Source organism: Podarcis gaigeae (assembly GCF_964106915.1).
Source record: "Podarcis gaigeae genome assembly, chromosome: 17".
NCBI classification, from domain to species: Eukaryota; Metazoa; Chordata; class Lepidosauria; order Squamata; family Lacertidae; genus Podarcis; species Podarcis gaigeae.
Window position 1 is genome coordinate 29,113,201 of NC_139694.1, and position 20,036 is coordinate 29,133,236.

A 20,036-nucleotide genomic window follows, 5' to 3' on the forward strand; every position below is an offset into this window, starting at 1 on the left:
CAAGAGGGCCTGCAGAAGTTCTTCAGAGGGGTACTTTTTCCCCTTCAAATTTTTAAATTAATTTTCACAAAATTATAAACAAATAAAGCACACAAACAAACAAACATAAATCACAACCTTATTAAAATTACACTTATTAGCATTGTTAAGTGACTTTCTCGCTTCCCCTTGGTTGAATTTCCATGCATATCCTTATAACGGCTTTCCAAGTCCTAATTCTTATAAACCTAACTTAGTTCATCAACATCCTTATATCTTTTCAAATCAAAATTGTACATGTTAAACATCACTTAACTTATATGAATTCCTAAGCCAATCTGTCACCTGCAAGCTATTTCCAATTAGTTTAACTTAACAAATTTAGCTAAATAATTGTTAAATTTTGTCCATTCTTCCTGATACTCCTCCTTCTTCTGGTCTCGAACTCTTCCGGTAAGGTCGGCTAGCTCCGAAAACTCCATCATCTTCATCTGCCATTCCCCCACCGTTGGTAATTCTTGGGTTTTCCACTTTTTAGCTAGTAAAATACGAGCAGCAGTTGTGGCATACAAAAATAATTTAACATCTTTCTTGCCATGGATACTGGAGCATCAAAGCAGTAGTCCATAATAAGTAGTAGGCACTGGTAAAGGTAACGTAAAGGACTCATGGGTGGTTAAATCCAGCCAAAGGTGACTATGGGGTTGTGGCGCTCATCTCGCTTTCAGGCCAAGGGAGCCAGCATTTTTCCACAGACAGATTTCCGGGTTGTGTGGCCAGCAGGACTGAACTGCTTCTGGCGCAATGGGACACCATGACGGAAACCAGAGCGCAAGGAAACGTCATTTACCTTCTTGTTGCAGCAGTACCTATTTATCTACTTGCACTGGTGTGCTTTCAAACTGCTAGGCTGGCAGGAGCTGGGATAGAGCAACGGGAGCTCACCCCATCACAGGAATTTGAACCGCCAATCTTTTGATCAGAAGTCCTAAAGGCTCTGTGGTTTAGACCACAGTGCTACCTGCTCCTTTAGGGCACTGGTACCCTTCATAGGCAAGATAAATATGGGCAACATGATAAATGTGGACATAGACACTTTAGCTTCAGTTACGGTGGGAGCAAGAAGGTTCACTATATTGGGGCAATGCAGCGTAGATAAGGTCCCATAATACCTTATTGACCTGAATATAAGGCTTATATTCATGACCTTATGCCGCCGGCAAAGGGGCGCAGCACCCCCCAGGAAGCAGCCCAGGTATTGTCTTTGTTTTCTTTTCCCTCCTTCAATTTTAAAGGTGCAGCTTCTTTGCGGGTGCGGCTTATATTCGGGCCAATACGGTAATAGTTACCATGCATGCCAACTACTTGCACCCAAGCGATCTTCTTGCTATACAAGAGGAGCACTGATCCCAGATACGACGCTGTGAGTTTTATCGCTTGAGAAATGAAACGGGGCCTTGAACTGATAGAACCTGTCACCTTCTTTCTCCATGTTTTGAATCTGTGTGTGAATGCAGAGCCAATCTATAAAAATTAACAACTAGGCATATTTGATGCCTTTTCCGTGATGCACTGGGTTGCATCCAGCACTGCAGTTTCGCAGGTGTAGCAGATGTCCATGTGTACCACAGAACTTCTTTGACCTCTCCTGCCCCCTTTAGCCCCACCATACATCCTCACCATTGGCTCCAGAGAGTTGGGAGATAGTTCAGAGCAGGGGTGCCAACTGGAATAAAATATTGGGGGAGTCAAGGAAGCTCCACCCTTCATGATCAATTGCATGATGTGGTGCACAGACACCATTCAAATGGCAATGCCCATTAACTGGGGGGGGGGGCTCAAATATTTCATGGGGGGGCAAATACCCCTCCACCCCCAGGAGTTGGCTCCTATGATTGAGAGCAGATTTGGGGTTGTGCAGAGAGAGGAGAGAAGTCCTGTGTTGTGAGTGGAACTCAGTTGACAAAGTGTTGGAGGCAAGCCATTACAGTGGTACCTCGGGTTACATACGCTTCAGGTTACAGACTCCTCTAACCCAGAAATATTACCTCAGGTTAAGAAGTTTGCTTTAGTGATGTATGGAAGTGAGAGCTGGACCATCAAGAAGGCTGATCGCCGAAGAATTGATGCTTTTAAATTATGGTGCTGGAGGAGACTCTTGAGAGTCCCATGGACTGCAAGAAGATCAAACGTATCCATTCTAAGGAAATCAGCCCTGAGTGCTCACTGGAAGGACAGATCCTGAAGCTGAGGCGCCAATACTTTGGCCACCTCATGAGAAGAGAAGACTCCCTGGAAAAGACCCTGATGTTGGGGAAAATGGAGGGCACAAGGAGAAGGGGACGACAGAGGACGAGATGGTTGGACAGTGTTCTCGAAGCTACAAACATGAGCCTGACCAAACTGCGGGAGGCAGTGGAAGACAGGAGTGCCTGGCGTGCTCTGGTCCATGGGGTCACAAAGAGTCGGACACGACTAAGCGACTAAACAACAAACAAGAAGTTTGTTTCAGGATGAGAACAGAAATCGTGCTCCGGCGGCGCGGCAGCAGCGGGAGGCCCCATTAGTTAAAGTGGTGCTTCAGGTTAAGAACAGTTTCAGGTTAAGAACGGACCTCCAGAACGAATTAAGTACTTAACCCGAGGTACCACTGTATTTCCTTCTACTTCATGACAGAAAAGTAGACCACTCAGCTTGTTCTTAAAATACCAACCTGGTCAAAAGTGGGTTACCTTAATTGCCAAAATGCAACATTCCCCAAAATTGGTCTTCATAAATCCCAAGTCCAACAATCTCATGCTGAATGCTATATTTCTTTTAACTTCAGAAGTATTTACCGACCGCTGTGAAGTTCCAACATCTGCTGAAGTTCTCCATCGACTGTTCTCTGCTCTCCCCAGAATTCAGCCTCGGAACCTATTTTGTTGTTGAGATTCACCCGCCAAATGGCCTAGTTCTCCTTTAATGCGCATCTAAATTTGTTTATCCTTCTCCTCAGCATCTCATTTGAGTTTGCCATGTCAGGTATGAAAGAATATTCTCTCGAGATCAGCCGCCATCGCAGCTAATTAACCACCCCATCCTCTGCCGGCTGTTTCTGAGATGGATTTTCAACAACCATCGCAAATCTAACTTCCAATCTGATGATCTTACGTTGGAAGCGACAAAGCTTTCCCGCATCCTCTCTCATTAATTAATTCAAATTGGCTTGGAAATTAGCACTTCGGAAAGGTTTACAAGCTAGCTGAAGGGCCGTAAAACTTACCAGTGATAAACGAGAGTTTTCTGTGAGGACCCATCCAGTCCAATTTAACAGAAATTATGTTAGGCCCTGTTGCCTTGATTAACACGTGCATAATAAGACGAAATGGGGAGTGCAGTGCAGTGGGGGAGAGATGCGCCGTCTAATTGGGCAGAGGTCAGTAAACACATGGAAACAAAACAGTGGCACCAAGCAAAAAGACCTGTCTGTGAGGGCTGCAGTGCAAAACTTCAAGAGAGCTCAAGGTTGGCAAAAACTGATGCAAGTACCGTATTTTTTGCTCTATAAGACTCACTTTTTCCCTCCTAAAAAGTAAGGGAAAATGTGTGTGTGCATCTTATGGAGCGAATGCAGGCTGCGCAGCTATCCCATAAGCCAGAACCACAAGAGGGATCGCTGCTTTCACTGCGCAGCGATCCCTCTTGCTGTTCTGGCTTCTGAGATTCAGATTTTTTTCCCCCTTTTTTTCCTCCTCCCAAAACTAGGTGTGTCTTATAGAGCGAAAAATACGGTAATTGACTGCAATAGGACAAAAGTAATCAATAGCAATGGGACACGGGTGGCACTGTGGGTTAAACCACAGAGCCTCTTGGGCTTGCCGATCGGAAGGTCAGTGGTTCGAATCCCCGCAACGGGGTGAGTTCCTGTTGCTCGGTCCCTGCTCCTGCCAACCTAGCAATTCGAAAGCACATCAAAGTGCAAGTAGATAAATAGGCACCGCTCCGGCGGGAAGGTAAACGGCGTTTCCGTGCACTGCTTTGGTTCGCCAGAAGCGGCTTAGTCATGCTGTCCACATGACCCGGAAGCTGTACACCACCTCCCTCGGCCAATAAAGGGAGATGAGCGCCGCAACCCCAGAGTTGTCCGCGACTGGACCTAATGGTCAAGAGTCCCTTTACCTTTTAATCAATAGCAACCATGTGTATTAAATGGGATGCACATGAGTAAGAGGAAGTAAAAGCAGTTGCTGGGGAAGATGGGGCAGAAAGAGACAAAGGAGCATGAAACACGGGGACTTCTCAGTGGTGGCACTGCAGCTTCTGGAAGAGTTTCTGTTTTGCCATTTGGATGGCTCCTTCATGACAATCTTTTAGACAGGAATCAAAAGTTTCATCTCAATGGCCTTTAGTGTGTCAATCCTTGCGATGCTTTTAACGTTGTTTCATGTTGCCTGCTGATTTTCTTCATTGGGATTGTTTTATAATTTTGCAGTTCTGATGGTTACATTATATATGTTTTCTGGGGATACAATACATGTGTTGGGGGTTCAATACTGGTGTTCAGGAATTCAGGGGTGCTAATGGTCCACAGGTGAGGGGACACATTACTTGGCTTGCCCCGGGCACTGGCAACCAACGCTATGCCACTGTAGGTGGGCAACGATACTGCCTGCACAGCATAACAAGTCAGAAAATCTTCCTGCCTGGACATTCCCTCTTTTGCCCCTTCATCCAGAGTGAGTTCAACAGGGTATCTTCATTTACCCTCAGTGATCATAGAATCATAGGACTGTAGATTTGGAAGGGACCCCAGGGGTCATCTAGTACAAGCCCCTGAGATGCTGGAATCACAGTTAAAGAATCCCTGGCAGATGGACATTGAGCCTCTGTTCAAAAACCTTACAACATGAGCCAGCAGAATTAAAATACCCCTGAAAATCTGCTTTAGTTCAGTTTTTAAAAGGCATGCATCTGTGAACTTGCCTGGTTGCACAAGTATTTTCCTGAAAAGCAGAATGGAAACTCCAGATGTGGCTATACATCTGAATATATTATTTAAATATTTCTGCATTTAAATATTTAAATATTAATGAATATTAATAGCATCACCACATTATAATGTGGTGATATATTACTAATATGCATACAGATGCATTAATTATTACAAATGTAGCAATTAAGCATTAACACGATAAGCACAAACATCGCCTCTCTCTCAATCCTCTTGAAATCTCAATTCCACATGGGATAGCGCAACATGGAATGTGGGGAGGGGGGAGGGGGGAGGGGGGAGACCCAGCTGGTCAAAAATTGGTCATGGAAACAAGTGGGTTAGCTCAATTAAAGCCCAATATTCATCAGCCTCATTTGTGGCAGCTATTTTTGTTCAGCCCCGCTGGGAGACGTGAACATCACGGCACCGGAGAGTAGAAAATGTATTCAGCTGCCTGTTCTTGGCCAGCTATGCTAATGCAATCTGCAGCAATAGCTCAGTAACAACGAGCACTAATTAAAGATATTTAAATAAGTAAACAGCCTTTTTATCAAATGAAGCAATGTTAGAGGAGATCCTGAAAAGATTAGAGTGCTTGGGGGATTAATGAAGGCCTGTGCAATCCATCGTCACTGCCTCTACAGTCAAAACCTCCCAGCTAGCCAGAGAATTTGGGAGGTTCCCTGATTGGGAGGGAATCCCTAGTTGTTAGAGTCATAGGGTTGAAGGGCTATTTGGGGCCATTTGGTTCAACCCCCTGCTTGAAAATGCAGGAAAACCAGAGCTGGAACATCTCCAACAGATGGCTGTCCAGCCATTTATTATATTCTTATTTTTGCTCACGGCTTCTGGAATGCAAAATTGGACATTGAATGGGCCCACCAAAAATGCTGGCATAAATTAAGCACTTCTTAATACATGTTAGGGAACCTGTATTTTAATCTAGCTTCTGATCCCTTTAATAAGGAATGGTGCCAACTCCATTCCCTCCAGACTTAGCTGGTTTTAATTAGGAGTCTCTGTTGAGAAAAACCTGCCTCAAAAAAGGACAATTAATTGTGCAGGCCAGTGTTTCGTGCACCGTGTTAGCAGCTGCAGCACCGAGAGCCGAGCAAGGGGCATATCCTTTTAAGAATAATTGTTTCAGCAGTGAGTACAACCTACCTCCATAATTGTTTCAGAAATGCACGAGGGTTAGGATATGCAGGACTGAATTATTTTGGAAGCGCTTTTAATGAGTTGCTTTGCAGATCATGCCTCAGTAGGATGGTTCCTCCTTTATTGCCCCTGTTGCTCAGATTGTGCAGAAACATTTTGAGGGCATCAGGATGGGAAAGGCTAGGGCAGATGAGACAGAGTTCATTCTGGTCCAGCAATTGCCTTACGTTGAAGCCCTGCATGGAAGCCACTGTGCAAACCTGTGCAGGATACCATTTAATTTGGTGAAAGGGGTGGAACTGGAAATCCACCTTCCACCTTTCATGGTCGTATCGCTTGCAGGTAAGTCAACAGAAAGGCAAGGAGGATCACTCAATCCAGCTGCAATGGTTTGGATCTATCACAAGGCACATGCTACCCAACCCACTATAGCCTTATTGGAGTTCACCGATTGGGTCTGCGTTGCTCCCAGATGGAAGGAAGTCAAATGACACCGAGGTTGGTTCAAAGAAAGAGTTTATTCTGCTCTCCAGATAGCAAAAGGCACTTGTGTGGTCAATCCACAGCAAGTCCAAAGAAATGGGAAATTTCATGCAGTATATATATCCTCCAGGCACCCTCTCCCTCCTTCCCTAGGAATCCAACTACGTCAGCCTATGTACGCAGGTTGACATCACATATGTTCCTGCTCTGGTATTCTTAACCATAAAAGGGTATTCCTTCTGGTACTTCTGACCATAAAAGGATATTCCTACCTGTACTTCTGACCATAAAAGGATCTTCCTGTTCCTACTCTTATCTTGGAGCAAGAGGTCACCATCTCTGATAACACATTCTGGTGCTGTTCCCAGACTGGTTCTGTGCGTCTTTGTGGTCAGGATGTAAGATAAGGCACAGACGTGTCTTCTCTGTTCTACTGGTACAGTCAAGGCTATCCTTGCCGTCACAAACTGATAAAGGAGAGGGCTCTGAGCACTTGTTTATAAAGCTGGGTTTTGGCTCAAAAACTCAAGTTTATGCATTTTAGAAATGCTAACAAGAAAAGAGGGGGGGTTGAGTCAGTTTTAAACTGACTGCACAGAAACCCATTCCTTCACCACACTCTGCTCCGTACCCTGCAGAGTGTTGGTGAAGAGATGTATGCCCACCTACTTTATATCTCTCACCGCTGCCACAAATATTAACTGTTTTGGACTTGCATACTGCTTCTATTTTTTTTTATTTTTTTTTATTGAGTTTCTCTTCAAAAAAAAAAAAAAGCCAAAAGAAAAAAAACAAATCAACAAATTCAAAAGAAATATCCATACATAGCACAAAAATAACATCCATTACAATTCTTTGTCTTCTTCCTTGAATCTTTATATCTTTAGATATTTAAACCTTTCCTCTACGCACCTATTGACCTCCTTCCCTCCCGGTTTCGGGCTTCTTAATAAAGATTCTTTCTTTTTTCTGCAGCTATTAATTGTTAATGGTTTACGTGTCGTAAGACTTATATCAGACCTGCTATAGTTTTTAGGTCTCTATAGTTCCCTTCAATCTATACCATAAATTTATTCCAGTCACTAATAAACTTTGTATTTTTTTGGCTTCTGATTTTTTGTGTCATTTTTGCTAAATCAACATATTCAAATAATTTTGTTTGCCAGTCTCTGATCGTTGGGGCGTTTGGACTTTTCCAGTTTTGTGCAATTAATATTCCAATGTGGCATATTGGAATAATGTCTTATCTTCTTTTTTGATTTCATCCCCAATTATTCCTAGTAAGAAGGCCTCTGGTCTTTTAGGGAAGGTATATTTAAATAAGTTCCCAATACTTCTTCATTTCTTAGCAGGTCCACCACATATGGTAGAAATTGCCTTCTTTGATTTTACACTTCCAGCAAGCCTTATTTCCTGTTTTGTACATTTTCCCTAGTTTTGCCAGTGTGATGTACCACATATACATCATTTTTTCCAAATTTTCTCTGAGTAAGACACATGCCGTGAATTTCATTCCACTATGGACTTGCATACTGCTTCTAGACATGCAAATGCATTTGTAAGGCAAGCTACCTCCAATGTTTAGCTCTCAAGGATAAATGACTTGGGTGTTGCAATCCCGCTCACCCCAATTACTTTGCAAACTAAGAAACGAATACAGTGGAGGAAGAATGGACAAAATTTAACGATTATTTCGCTAAATTTGTTAAGTTAAACTAATTGGAAATAGCTTGCAGGTGACAGATTGGCTTAGGAATTTATATAAGTTACCGTAAGTGATGTTTAACATGTACAATTTTGAATTGAAAAGATATAAGGATGTTAATGAACTAAGTTTGAAGTGCAGCAGCTGGAGGCCCCAACGTACCCCACACCCTGGCCCAGGTCATTTGAGGCCTGCAAGAGACGTTTATGGGAGGGAGGCCAGTCTTGGCAGCGCAACCAGAGGGGAAAGGGTGTCAGTCCTGCTTCCCTGCATGTCTTGGCTTTTGTCAATGGGGTGTTTTTAAGTCCCTCCCTCAAATTCCCCTTTTCCCTGTGCCCCCATGGCTTTGAGCTTGTGGCCCCAAACTTGTTGCTGTTGCAGCTTTGTATATATAAGAATAACTGATGTGTACATAGAGCTATTTAAGATTCGCTCTCCTTCGCAGTGGCTCCCTCGCTCCCTCCCACCTGTGTGTCTGCACCTTGTCTCTCCTTCAGTCATGCTGAAACTCGCCTCTCGCTCTCCTTTGCCCCCACACAGCCGAAAGAGGAATGCAGATTGGATGGTTGTAAGTTAGGTTTATAAGAATTAGGATTTGGAAAGCCGTTATAAGGATATGCATGGAAATTCAACCAAGGGGAAGTGAGGAAGTTACTTAACAATGTTAATAAGTGTAATTTTAATAAGGTTATGATTTGTGTTTGTTTGTGTGCTTTATTTGTTTATAATTTTGTGAAAATTAATAAAAAAAAATGAAAAAAGAAGAAGAAACAAATACAATAGTACCTCAGGTTAAGAACTTAATTCGTTCTGGAGGTCCGTTCTTAACCTGAAACTTTTCTTAACCTGAGGTACCACTTTAGCTAATGGGGCCTCCCACTGCCGCACGATTTCTGTTCTCATCCTGGAGCAAAGTTCTTAATCCGAGGTACTATTTCTGGGTTAGCAGAGTCTGTAACCTGAAGCGTCCATAACCTGAAGCATCTGTAACCTGAGGTACCACTGTATCTAGCACACATTCCTGCCCTACCTATGTTATGCAAATGGGAGCAATTTTTGAGACCTAGCAACGGTTTTTTTATGGGCAGTGCATTCACCTAAGCATATAGGAGATGTTTTTGCTGACTTCCAGCAATGCATTGCATGAAGCAGCTGCATCGCAGAAGAGCCAGCAGGTCTCAAAATGCACAAAATTACAGAGTCTTGTGTGCAGGAACTGCTGGGATCAATATGCTGTGCTGAAATCAGCAAATGCATTTCATGTATTCAGCTGATTGGTTACAGCTGAAGGCATGAGTGAATCCCACTTCCCCATTAAGTAAGAAAGATAGACAGAGCTTCACTAAGGCACATTGATTGCATGTTTTAAGGCTTTGTTAAATGTTTCAGAAAGAAGTTTATGCATTTCATTAACAGGCATCCTTGTCCTCTGTGGCATGTTTGCTGAATGAATCTTTTGTGACATGGAAGCTTTTCTTAAACAATCCAATTTTATTAGGGGAACAATTCATTCATTTTGCTGTCTTTATAGATTTTTTGTGCAACGTGTTTGTTTTCTGAAGGTGAAAATCAATTCCCTTTTGCCCAGAATCCAGACAAGGTCTATGACAATGAATTGGTTATCACCTGAAAACATTTCTTGGGGGAAATCGGCCACATCCCCCTAGCACTGGTTTTGCTACAGGAATACAAATAGGCTATAATGGAACAGCATCTCTCTCCCTTCCAATAGATACACAACCAATCCAGAAAAGATTAAATGCAAACCAAGCAGAAAATAGCAGAAGGCACAGCATATTATAAATAATAATCACATAACGTCAATAATCTAAACTGTATACTAGACTCCATAACATAGCAGCATACCCGTCAGTCCACTTTCCTGACCCCAAGCAGAACTGTAACCAGACATGCCCTTTTCTGGCAATATTATGAGCACAAATGGATTGATGGCATGGTATGATTGCACTTTTAGCATCTTGCCTTGCCCGTCCCTTGGTGGGTTTGACTGAAAGGTTTCCTCCAGTAAATGGAAGTGTGGTTTTCCATGAGAGGGAATTCCTTCCCTTCATGGAGAGAGAGTTCTGATCCCAGAAGGACTTCCTGCTCTTCATGGAACCTTTGGATCCAACCCGATATCAAAGGCCGCTCTGCCCAGAGACAGTCAAGTAACCTCAGGAGTCAAAAAGGCTATTTTCTAATAGGACAACATGGAGTTCAGGAAGCAAGTTATACGACATACCTTCATGGAGAGGAACGAACAGGGCCTGTGGCATTTTTTTGAATTTTATCAGAGATCTGTCTATGAGAAGGTTCATAGGTAAAAAGTTAAAGGTCAAGGACCCCTGGACAGTTAAGTCCAGTCAAAGGTGACTATGGGGTTGCGGCGCTCATCTCGCTTTCAGGATGAGCAAGCCGGCATTTGTCCACAGACTGCTTTCCAGGTCATGTGGCCAGCAGGACTAAACCACTTCTGGTACAATGGGACACCGTGATGGAAACCAGAATGCATGGGAACACCGTTTACCTTCCCGCCACAGTGATACCCATTTATCTACTTGCACTGGTGTGCTTTCGAACTGCTAGGTTGGCAGGAGCTGGGACAGAGCAATGGGAACTCACTCCATCATGGGGATTGGAACCGCCGACCTTCCGATTGGCAAGCCCAAGAGGCTCAGTGGTTTCGACCCCAGCACCACCCTGAAATACAGTACATTCAGGTCTGGGCACAAAGCTCTGCTCACACCTGAATGTATTACATGTCTTATTCCCTTTGACACCTGCTAGTACTTTTTATGTTTTTATATCTCTCTTTTTAAAAACTGAGTGAGTGGGGTGTGAAACCTTGTGAGCCAACGTACAAGACTGGTAAATGAAAAACTGAATTTCCTTCAAAGACAAAAATAGCACTAAATTGTCTTGATCTCATGGGAAATCAAAGGAACTTAGACAGCTGTATTATCATTGCCTCCCTTATGAAAAAGAAACAGAAGTGGTAGTTTCTCTATAAAACATATAGAGAGAGATGAGGCTTGAACCTGTTCACATGTACAGCTGTTTTTAACACACTTGCATGCAGTTACATCAGATTTGTCATCAGGCAAAATCCACAATTCTTCTGGAGCCTTATAATTGCTTGAAGTGCATTTTCATCAGAATTATACCCAGCTCCAAAGTGCTGCTGAGGGCCATTTGACTTCCAATATCCCTTAAGGTAGCCAGGGGCCATTCTCTTCCAGATACTAGGAGTGCAATAACTTCCATTTGTCTCCAGGCTGCATCCTATATCAAATTGCCTTCTTACAAAAAGAAAGCGGTCAACATGTATAGAGTTGATTATGTTCATTTATAGATTATAAAGGTAAAGGGACCCCTGACCATTAGGTCCAGTCATGGCCAACTCTGAGGTTGCAGCGTTCATCTCGCTTTACTGGCCCAGGGAGCCAGCGTACAGCTTCCGGGTCATGTAGCAGCATGACTAAGCCACTTCTGGCGAATCAGAGCAGCGCACGAAAATGCCGTTTACCTTCCCGCCGGAGCGGTACCTATTTATCTACTTGCACTTTGATGTGCTTTCAAACTGCTAGGTTGGCAGGAGCAGGGACTGATCAACGGGAGCTCACCCCGTCACGGGGATTCAAACCGCCGACCTTCTGATCGGCAAGTCCTAGGCTTCTGTGGTTTGACCCACAGCGCCACCCGCGCTTCTTATGAGCATCTTATGAAGGAGAACTAGGCATTAAACAGATGTTTCAGATTTACCAAATCAATCTATTAAAGTGTTGCTTGTTGTAGTAGAATAACTGGTCAATGTCAAATCCTAATCTTAGGAGACACTTTTTCAGCAGTTTGAAATATTGTGCTGGATCTTCTCATTTTGATATGGCAGATACTCTGCATTACCTCACCAGGACTTTTCTTCTTTTTTCTTTCACTTCTGCACTTTGCCAGACAAAGAAGAAGAAGTTGGGGGTCAAACTGCATGCAACTTAACAAACTCCCCATGACTCAGTCTCAGGAAGTCTGGCCTTCAGACTGTGGAACTTGCCTACGAAAGCTGGGAAGATATGAGTCCGCAGGGCAGATATCAAAGGATGGGAGAAATATCTGAACTCTGAGGAAACTGTGTGAAGCCCTGAATGGGAAGTTCTCCTGAGATGAGACAACCTCACCTAAGCATCTCTGAAAATTACACCAGTACTGATCAGCCAAGACCAGACCTTGCAGTGTCTCTGTTTTCCAAGGACAGTCCAAGATTTACAGAAGCTGTCCCAGTTTCTGATTTGTTCCTGTCCCACTTTTCCTTAGGCCATCCCTATTTTCATTGGAGAAATCTTGGAGGGTATGGAGTTATGTGATGACCAATAAGTATCCATACAACGTTTAGAAGACATCTGAAAGCAGTCCTGTACAGGGAATGTTTTTTTTTAATGTTTTTATGTATGTTGGAAGCTGCCCAAAGTGCCTGGGGCAGCCCAGTCAGATGGGTGGGATATAAATAAAATAATAATAATAGTTCTTCTTCTTGTTGTTGTTGTTGTTGAATAGGACCTCTCTGTTTTCACTGGAGAAATGTTGGAGGGTATGCAAGACTACTGTTGAAGGGACTCATAGTAAGAATGAGTGTGAGCATTCTAGAAATTTTGGGGAACACCAAAAACAACAGTGAAAACATGGCAGGAAACTCATTATAGATGGTAAGAGTTTTAATTGCAGAGTGTGTGACCCACAGAGTACTTCCAATTTCCCTAAGCATCTCAGGTGCGATTGTTCTAGAAAGGCATAACTGAAGAGGGAGAGAGAGAGAGAGAGAGAGAGAGAGAGAGAGAGAGAGAGACTGACTAATTGGAACAATTAATTGAAACAACAATTAATTTCAGTGATGACAACCTTGACTGTGTTGCTGTCTCTCGATATTAAGAGTGGAGACGGCATTGTCACTCACAGATTTAGACACAGAGAGATTTAGACATGCAAGAAATAAATGGGAACAACCCAACGATCATCTGTTTTGTCTCAGGAGATCCACCATCAGGTGTATCTCAAAGGGCGAGTTGCAACGTGCGATTTTACTGTTGCTGTGAGGGATACTTGATACACTGAAAAACTGTGCTGAGGAATCTTCATCTGTGCCAGCATCACAGAGCCCATGGCACACAACAATCCTGCAAAGCAGTGACCTACCAATCAGGGATCTCACCTGCAATGGGTTTTTCCCCAACGCCCCTGGCTGGTGGGAAGCTCACAGGTTTTAGGAATATTAACTTGGGGATTTGTCCATGGAGTTTTCTTGGCAGGGATAAAGCATCAGTTCTTCGGCGATCAGCCTTCTTTATGGTCCAGCTCTCACTTCCATCCATCACTACTGGGGAAACCATAGCTTTAACTATACGGACCATCACCTTGCCAACAAAGGACCGTATAGTTAAAGCTATGGTTTTCCCAGTAGTGATGTATGGAAGTGAGAGATGGACCATAAAGAAGGCCGATTGCCGAAGAATTGATGCTTTTGAAATATGGTGTTGGAGGAGACTCTTGAGAGTCCCATGGACTGCAAGAAGATCAAACCTCTCCATTCTTAAGGAAATCAGCCCTGAGTGCTCACTGGAAGGACAGATCCTGAAGCTGAGGCGCCAATACTTTGACCACCTCATGAGAAGAGAAGACTCCCTGGAGAAGACCCTGATGTTGGGAAAGATGGAGGGCACAAGGAGAAGGGGACGGCAGAGGACGAGATGGTTGGATAGTGTTCTCGAAGCTACCAGCATGAGTTTGACCAAACTGCGGGTCTCAGTGGAAGACAGGAGTGCCTGGTGTGCTCTGGTCCATGGGGTCACGAAGAGGCGGACACGACTAAACAACAACAACAACTTGGGGATTGGGAAACTGCCAACTCTCCATATCAGCGTTGTAATATATCATCAGCTAAATATCGCGATATACTGATATATCACGATGTCTGAAATAAGGATGGAGCTATGTAGATACCAACCGATGATTTTGGAAGGCTTCTTTAGCAGGTGTAAAAAACCAGGAGTGAAGGCACCTGTTGTTTATACAATGGGAGAGATGTACAGAGAGTAGCTGTCCCCACCCTAGAGACAGACGACACGATGATACCCTTGAAAAAAGGGTTGGCTGATGAGACTCCTGCTCCTCTCTCTGTCTCCCAAGGCACCAATCATATGTCTCTCTCTGAGCCATGGGTTGTGCTCCCCAAAGCTGCCCCCCCCCTTACATTGATGGCACTGATGATGCTTCCAGCTTCCAGTCTCCCTTAGAAAGCAAACAAAGTGCTGGAAAAGCAGCTAATTGGGAAATTCATGCAACAAAAGCCAAGAAAACCAGATGTTGTTTATGCCCTTCCCAAACTGGTGTGCATACATTTAGTTCAGTATTTCTGCTGTGTTTCCTGGCCTGGATGTGCTTTTTCTTTTTCTTTTTTTTAAAAAAAACAGGCAAAATGTGACTGAACCACAGGTGGTCCATTCAAAACCTCTTTTGATTAGGATTTCTTGCATATCAGCAATTAAAATCTTTTGCAGAATCAACTTGTCCTTAACCTTCTCTTTGAAGCTTCAGGCGAGCTTTTTAGCTTCGCTATGTTTGCTCAAGTCTTGTCCCCTCATTTCCACACTGATTTGCTTTATTCTGCTCTTGGTTTTTAGCATATGAAATTGATTTTAGTAACTGTTTTGCATTGTAACTTAAACCATTTAACTGTGCTTTGTTTAGTTTGTGAGGCCTTTGTGAGCTGCTTTGAGTTTATTTTATAGAGAAAGGTGAGATCTATGCCAGGCATAGGCAAACTCAGCCCTCCATATGTTTTGGGACTACGACTCCCATGATCCCTATCTAACAGGACCAGTGGTCAGGGATGATGGGAATTGTAGTCCCAAAACAGTTGGAGGGCCAAGTTTGCCTGTGCCTGATCTATGCTTTTAAATAAACCTATGAAACAAAAAATAATTTAAAAGCAAAATAAAACATTGAAGTCAAATATTTCCTGATTTAGGAGGGGAAGAGTTGTGGAACAAAGGGGTTCATTAAGATCTTGCCTGCACAGGAATACGCTGGTTTTATTCCAGTTTTTAAAAGACATCGTCCTGTATTTACAGTTATATTAGTTATCTAAGTCATCTTAAGTACCACTTTCCGTATTAGTGGAATGCTGGGCATTCATGAATGGAACATGGTACATTCATGGAGCATTGTTTATTCGGTGCGTCAGTGGAAATATTTGTCTGAGAACTGAACAGGACTCACATCCTTTTGGGACAGCCCTGAGAGTGAGAGCACGAGACTCTCAATCTCAGGGTCCTGGGTTTGAGCCCCACACTGGTGAAAAGATTCTTGCAGGACAGAAGACACTTTCCTCCACCCAAAAAGAGGACAATCACATTTTTCTAGGGATGGGTGGATGGGTGGCAACCCTAGTTGGGAAGCTGCCACTGGTGGTAGCCTGCAGAAAAGCCCTGAAGGAGGGCGTGTTAGGGCAGGATGGGAACACGGACGGCTTTGGAAACACTGGATCCAATGCCCTGGGAATCCCCCAAGGAGACTCTGGATCCTTGGGTCCCTCTGATGTGCCAATCTGGAAGGAGTGGTGTTAGGTCCTGAAAGAACTACACTGGCTCCCAGTACATTTCCGGGCACAATTCACAGTGTTGGTGCTGACCTCTAAAGCCCTAAATGGCCTTGGCCCATTATACCTGAAGGAGCGTCTCCACCCCCATCATTCAGCCCAGACACTGAGGTCCAGCTCTGAGGGCCTTCTCACAGTTCCCTCATTGCAAGAAGCAAAGTTACAGGGAACCAGGCAGAGGGCCTTCTTGGTGGTGGCGCCCACCCTGTGGAACGCCCTCCCACCAGATGTCAAGGACATAAAGAACTATATGACTTTTAGAAGACATCTAAAGGCAGCCCTGTTTAGGGAAGCTTTTAATATTTGCTGAATTACTGTATTTTAATATTTTGCTGGAAGCTGCCCAGAGTGGCTGGGGAAACCCAGCCAGATGGGCGGGGTATGTATGTATGTATGCGTGAATGAATAAATAAGTAAATAAATATTAGATGTGCTGCTCCATTGCTTCCCCAGTGGGGTTTCGATTTTAACTGATTTAATTCAGATCCATGCAGATGCAAGCTAGCTTGGTTCCAATCTCAAGAGCCCCACTACACACAAACACACACCCGTGTGGTGTCATTATTACTTAGAAGCAGCAGCAGAGACCATTTAACGGAGCCCCCTCTTTTAACGGAAAGTTTGGAATTCCACTGCATGTTTGCCATACGCATTTCTAGTTCAGAGCATCTTTGATTTCCTTTCAGAAAAGCCTTATGCACCTGGCCAGGCATGATAATTGCTGACGTTGCCATTTTAAAGTAATTCCCTGTTACAGATGCCAGAATACAGTAATGCGACACAATGAGTGAGGAATCCTGACTCCATCACTGAAGAATTTCCTTGTCAGTCTTTGACTTGATTCATTGGCCTCAAACAATGGAAACTGCTTGGGAAGATTAGTCGGCGTGTCTTTTTCATTGTACATTGTTCCATCTGCCAAGACTAGGGTGCCTTGAGAAAGTTTTGACAAACTCAACAGAGAGAGAGAGAGAGAGAGAGAGAGAGAGAGAGAGAGAGAGAACGGTCTGTTTGCTACCGACCTGACAGTGCGGAAATAAAACTGCATAATTTTAAAGACCCATATCGGTCAGATTATCTGGATTGTTCTGAGTCTCTCTTCATGTGGGGTGGAAAATGAGGGGGCAGCTGCTGGAGAAGGAGGAACCACCCAAAATTAGGGGTTGTGTTCAGTGGGACTAGGAGATGGAAAGTATCTCTTTCCTTAAGCATAGGATGAAGCCTATATGATCCCTGATCTCAATTCACCAACATTGTAGGAGGTCCATTAAAATATTTATTGCAGGTGATGCTGTTGCATCTCCTGCTTGTTCCCTCAACGCCACTGATTCTGCCTGTGCCTCCATGTGTAGAGAAACATCAGCACCCATGAAAGATGTGTTGTCGTGCATGATGCTTTGCTGTATAAACCAGGAATATAAGAAACCAGGAAGATCAAAATTTCAATAAAGAACGGGAGAAATTTATAGTGTATCTGGGAAACCACTGCAAACAATTGAACTCTTTATCAGGACTGTAATAGCATTTGTAATGTAACAAGGACTATGGAGACTTTGGAAAAGGAAAAACTGGAGAGACTTAAAATATGCAGCGGAAAAGGACTAGCAACGGAACCCATGGAGGCGTGGAGGGATGTTCAAAGATTATGGCAAATCTTTGTGTATTTGTTTTTATTTTTGATTTTGAATGGAAATAATAATTTGTAAAATTGAATAATATATATATATATTTAAAAGAATAGCAAAAGAACATCTCAGAGCTACCATTGCTGAGAATGATTTAACCACCAACCCCTCTTCACAGGGAACTCTGGGAATTGTAGTTCTGGAAGGGGAATGGCATCTTCTAATAACTCTCATCACCCTTAACAAGCTACAGCTCCCACAATTCTTTGGGGAAGCCATGCCTGTGGCATCAAAGTGTACTGGAAGAAGCAAAGATCACCCATGTTGAAGCAACGGTTCTTCAACATCAACTTCGTTGGACTGGTCATGTTGTGTGGATGCCTGATGATCGTCTTCCAAAGCAACTACCCTATTCCAAACTTAGAAATGGAAAGTGTAATGCTGGTGGTCAACAAAAGAGGTTTAAAGACTCAAGGCAAATCTAAAAAATGTAGTATAAACACTGACAACTGGGAAACGCCTGCGAGTGCTCCAGTTGGAGAACAGCCTTCACCAAAAGTGTCATGGCTTTGAAGACACTCAAACTCAGGACACAAGGGAGAAACGTGCTAAGAGGAAGGCACACTTGGCAAATCCACACCGTGATCAACTCCCACATAGAAACCTATGTCCCCACTGTGGAAGGACGTGTGGATCCAGAATTGGCCTCCACAGTCACTTACGGACTCGTTGTTAAAACTGCGTTTATGGAAGACAATCTTACTCGGCTACGAGGGATTAGCAAAGGAGGAGGAGGAGGAGGAGGAAGAAGAAGAAGAAGAAGAATGCTTTCAATGTATGGTATGAACATGGCCAGAAAGTGTTGTTGTTGTTGTTGTTGTTTAGTCGTGTCCGCCTCTTCGTGACCCCATGGATCAGAGCACGCCAGGCACTCCTGTCTTCCACTGCCTCCCGCAGTTTGGTCAAACTCATGCTGGTAGCTTCGAGAACACTATCCAACCATCTCATCCTTTGTTGTCCCCTTCTCCTTGTGCCCTCCATCTTTCCCAACATCAGGGTCTTTTCCAGGGAGTCTTCTCTTTTCATGAGGTGGCCAAAATATTGGAGCCTCAGCTTCACAATCTGTCCTTCCAGTGAGTACTCAGGGCTGATTTCCTTTGGGATGGATAGGTTTGATCTTCTTGCAGTCCATGGGACTCTCAAGAGTCTCCTCCAGCACCACAATTCAAAAGCATATCAATTCTTCAGCGATCAGCCTTCTTTATGGTCCAGCTCTCACTTCCATACATCACTACTGGGAAAACCATAGCTTTAAATATATGGACCTTTGTTGGCAAGGTGATGTCCAGAAAGTGTTACTGCAGGCCTATTCTCACTTACCTGGGAGCAAGCCCCACTGACGTCAGTGGCATGTACTTCACTGTAGATGTGTCTAGGATGGCATCAGATGTCCCTCAGTCAGCAGCCCCCTTTTTAGAGATTAAGCATGGGCTCGCTGACAGTACAAGACACATTAGGGCAGAGAGAAACTCAAACGTAAGCATGGACAAAGACATCCCCCACATCCCCATATTTCAAACATTTCACTGAGCACAGTATCTGGGACATTTCTTCTAACCCTAGCGGGCATAATTCTATTCTCTGTAAGTTAATGCACAGACCTTGTGACCTATTTTGTTCCCACTGAAGGCAATGAAAAGTCTTAAGAGCTCCCCCCCCCCATATTTCTCATTAATGGATGTGCTATTTATAGAAGACTCTATCACTAAAGATGAGTTTAAAAGCTAGGTTTCACTGAACATTCACCCTGAAATACAGACTGCGTGTGGATCCGGCACTCACCAAATTTGCACCCTTCCTGGCATAATGATAAACTTGTAAACAGACATTTTGAAAACTCTGTGGGTTTTACCGTTTTGAAGTATTTGCTTCTTCTTTTTGGGATTGCTATTTTATTGCACGTGGTTGCTTTATAAATAAAGAAAGAAAAGGAAGAAAGGAAAAAAAGTGGAGAAAGGAAAAGAGAAAGAAGGGAGAAAAGGTGCAAAAATTCAATGTAATACATTGTTGTTGTTCAGCCATTTAGTCGTATCCGACTCTTCCTGACCCCATGGACCAGAGCACGCCAGGCACTCCTGTCTTCCACTGCCTCCCGCAGTTTGGTCAAACTCATGTTCGTAGCTTCGAGAACACTGTCCAACCATCTCGTCCTCTGTCGTCCCCTTCTCCTTGTGCCCTCCATCTTTCCCAACATCAGGGCCTTCTCTTCTCGTGAGGTGGCTAATGTATTGGAGCCTCAGCTTTACAATCTGTCCTTCCAGTGAGCACTCAGGGCTGATTTCCTTCGGAATGGAGAGGTTTGATCTTCTTGCAGTCCATGGGACTCTCAAGAGTCTCCTCCAGCACCATAATTTAAAAGCATCAATTCTTCGGCAATCAGCCTTCTTTATAGTCCAGCTTTCACTT